At 44.8% G+C, this 4,095-nt stretch overlaps 1 non-coding gene across 1 annotated transcript; it reads left to right on the forward strand.

Annotated features, from left to right (window-relative positions):
• The first annotated feature begins 1,092 nt into the window (after positions 1–1,092).
• Positions 1,093–1,164, forward strand: TRNAF-GAA (transfer RNA phenylalanine (anticodon GAA)). Its single transcript has one exon. It is a non-coding gene; the product is annotated as a tRNA-Phe (tRNA).
• Positions 1,165–4,095: the final 2,931 nt, after the last annotated feature.

Here is a 4,095-nt window from a genome sequence, read left to right on the forward strand (position 1 = left end):
TGGGTCCCAGGGGAGGGGGCAGAGAGGTGTGGGTGATGGGCAGGGTGAGTCTCAGGAGAGGGGGCAGAGAGGTGTGGGCAGGGCAGGTCTCAAGGGAGGGGGCAGAGGTGTGGGCAGGGTAGGGGCAGAGAGGTGTGGGTGATGGACAGGGTGAGTCTCAGGAGATGGGGCAGAGAGGTGTGGGCAGCAGGCAGACCTTGGGGTAGGGAGTGGAGAGGTGTGAGGAGGCCTTGGGGGAGGAGAGGAGCGAGCAATAGGTGGACCAGCAGGCCTCAGCCAAAGACCAGGGATGGGAAGTGGCCAAATGGGAGTGAGGGCAGAGCACAGGTGGGGCCTTAGAGGGAGGAGAATGAGGGAAGGGGGTGGAGTGGGGGAACAGCACCATGGTCTGGGCAGGGCCGCCCACAGGATTCAGGGGACCTGGGGCAAAACAATTTCAGGGGCCCCTTCCATAAGAAAAAGTTGCAATATTATAGAATACTATATTCTCATGGGGGCTTCTGCAGGGCCTGGGGCAAATTGCCCCACCTGCAACCCCTCTGGGCGGCCCTGCCCTCAGGCTCTTCTCATAAGTCCCCTGCCCCCTAATCATTTTTGTTGCCCTCTCCTAGACTCTCTCCAATTTGTTTCTGTAGTAGGGGATGGGGGGCGCAAAAACTGGACGCAATGCTCCAGGTGGCCTCACCAGTGCTGAATAGAGGGGAATAATCACTTCCCTCCATCTGCTGACAACACTCCTACTAATCCAGCCCAATATGACCAGTTACCCATATTAAATGCAGACACAGCAATATTTGATAAATTGGTTCCTGTCCATTCAGGAGGTTATTTCCCACCTATTTATAAATGATGAAGATGCTCTAAGCGGAGGAGAGAGAGCTGTTCCGTCCGTGCAGTTAATCCATCTCCCCGAGAGGTGGTAGCTATGTCACTGGGGTGTATGTGCAAGCTGTGGTGTCTACATGTATATATAAAGTTTAATCAAACCTCATTTTAAAACCCCTGTGGTCTGGGAATAAAAAAGGAGCTCTCTGAGGCACAGCCTGTCCTTCAAAATCCTTAAGATCACTGACTTGCCTTTGTCAATGTGATGGGGGTATAGCTCAGTGGTAAAGTGTTTGACTGAAGATCAAGTGGCCCTTAGTTCAAATCCAAGTGCTCCCTTTCAAATCAGTTCTTTCAATAAAAATATTTCTGTTTCTAGTATGTTCAAGAGCTACACTAAATAGGGGTCCTTGAAATGAATGGACACACTCAATGTTTTCTTGTGCAAATGCATAAAAACCTAGCAAACATGTCCCCCAGCTGAAATCACTTCCAATCCTCTAAGTGTCTAGGTTTGTTTTCATCAATTAAACAAAGGCACATGAAGTCACATTTGCAGGTCCTTGGCCTCCATGGGCTACAATGTGCAGAAGAACAAGAAGCACATCCACTTGGGAGGAATGGACTAGTCTGGATTACATTTGGTAAGTAAGTTGCCACTGGGACTGAAAACTCTACTGGAGCTGGACAGGAGCCTGTTACAAAAATAAAATAACCCAAGATTTACCAAACTACCAGTTACACATTCAAACCTCTCTTTGTGCACATATTATCAATTGGGGCTCTAATAAATGGCAACCTTCCTTTAACACAGATCATTGTTCCTTGTAACTTTCAGATGCATTCAAATGACAGCTGTTTACAGAACATGGACTGCTAGTTCATGAGCAGGAGCAGAGTCTCTGTAAATTTACCAACTATAGAGCTCTTTATGTCTGCATCTAAGTAAGTGCAGAGTTATTTCAATGGCTCCTACACTGACACCTGCTGCCCCTTCTGGCTGGTTAATTACACTATTTGGAACCTGCTCATAAAATTGCACCCTTCCTGGGAGTGAGTCAAAACTGCCCATAGAAACCCCATTGGGTGTCAAGGGCAATTCAGGCAACGAGGTGATGGGACAGCACAGGGGTCTCAGAGCTTTCTTTTTCATCACAGGGCGCAGGGTCAGAGGGTGCTATTAGCATGACTGTGGGGTTCTATTCCTGGCTGTGGGAGGAAAGGGGTGTCTAGTGGATTAGAGGTGGGGGCCTAGAAGGCAAAGAGAAAACATCTCCCTTTTCCGCTTCAATGCACATTGAACAAGAACATGACTTCTCATCTCTTAGGTTTCAGAGGAGCAGCTGTGTTAGTCTGTATCCTCAAAAAGAGCAGGAGTATGTGTGGCACCCCAGAGTTTAACAAATTTCTTAGATTCTGTTGCCATCATGTGGCCATTTCATTTCATTTCTTATTGTTAAAAGGTTTGGGTACTTCATACAGAAACGTTATTTCCTTGGGAGAGATGGAGAAGTGGAAGCTCCATTGATTTAATCCTCTGAAAATTAGATAAGGATTAAAATATTCCCCAGACAGCTCAGTCCCAACCATTCTCCCTCACTGCTGCCAGTGAAGCTCAGTTCTGTCCCATGGCCCCAAGAACTGCTGGGTGCAAGTCCTGGGTCTGATGTGAAGTAAGAAAAAAAGAAAGCTAATGGATGTACCCTATCTCCTAGAACTGGAGGAACCATTGAATCCAGCCCCTTCCTTCACTGGCCAAACCAGACAGTCTCTGCGTAAAAGAATAAATGGACACAAATCAGATGTCAAGAATTATAACATTCAAAAGCCAGTCGGAGACACTTCAGCCTCCCTGGACACTCGATTACAAACCTAAAAGTCGTAATATTACCACAAAAAAAACTTCAAAAACAGACTCAATGAGAGACTGCTGAATTGGAATTAATTTGCAAACTGGACACCATTAAATTAGGCTTGAATAAAGACTGGGAGTGGATGGGTCATTACACAAAATCAAACTATTTCCCCATGCTTATTTGTCCCCCTACTGTTACTCACACCTTCCTGTCAACTGTTGGAAATGGACCATCCTATCACTACAAAACGGATTTTTTTCTCCTGCTGATAGGGACTCACTCATTCCCTCCCCAGCACACACGCTAAGTTCAACATGATTACATTCTAAATTCTAATCGGATCTGTTTTTAATAACACCAGAATAGGATAAGGGGTTATGTTTCTCTTTTAAACTGTAAAGGTTATCAGGAGAACAACACCTGACCAAGAGACCAATCAGAACCGATTTTTTCAAAGTGGGGAGGGAACTTCCTGGTGTATTTTTGTTTTGTTTGCTGTTTGTTTTCTCTCGCTATGAGGGAAAGTTTTTTTTTTTTTTATCTCCAAGCTTCTTTCTCCCTTCTGTCAATTGTGAGTAAAAAGGAAAATCAATAGGTTTATACTGTATTTTGTATTTACATGTGTGGAGTTGCTGGAATTTTAAATTGGATATCTTTTGGAATAAGGCTGATTATTCATATTTTCTTTAAGCAATAGCCGGTTTAGTATCTTGATGCAGTGAATATCATGTGTTTTTTTCTTTCTTTTTTTTATATAAAGCTTTCTTTTTAAAACTGTGGATTTTCTTTTCACTAGTTAAGGCACAGGGATAGGAAACTTCGTTTGCCAGGTAGTACTGTTCTCTCAGGGAAAGATGGGAGATGGGGAAGAAGGGAGGAGAAAGCAGAGATATATCATCTCTGTTTTCCTTGTGCTTGAGAGTTGTCTCTCTGTGGAAAGAGGGGAACAGGCTCTGGTATTGTGATGTAAGAGATACATCAATAATCTCAAGTGGTAGCCAGAGAGGAAATGTCTGAGTGGGAAGATGGCGGGGGAAAGGGAAATGGAGTATTCCCCTTGCTGGAGACTCAGAGCTTCTTGGTCTTTGGGGGTCTCTCAGCGGAGTTTGCGAGACAGAGGGGGCAAACCGGGAAAATTGTTTGGAGATGGCAGCGAGATAAGATCCAAGCTTCGTAATTAAGCTGAGGTCTCCTAAGCCCCAGATTTTGGACACTAAGGTCCAGTTTGGGACAGAGGCATTATTCACAGGTGGCAGCGACGTGGGAAGATAGAGACCAGAAAGCAGTTAGGAAATATTAATTTTCTTTTTCCCTGCTGGGTTTTAGCAGGAAGAAAGGGTTTTGGTTTCAAAAGTAGCCAGAGAGAATTTTTTTCTGCTGCTTTGAGGATCCATATAAGGCAAAATGATTAAGG

This window comes from Chelonoidis abingdonii, unplaced genomic scaffold, assembly GCF_003597395.2.
Source record: "Chelonoidis abingdonii isolate Lonesome George unplaced genomic scaffold, CheloAbing_2.0 scaffold0456, whole genome shotgun sequence".
NCBI lineage: Eukaryota > Metazoa > Chordata > Testudines > Testudinidae > Chelonoidis > Chelonoidis abingdonii.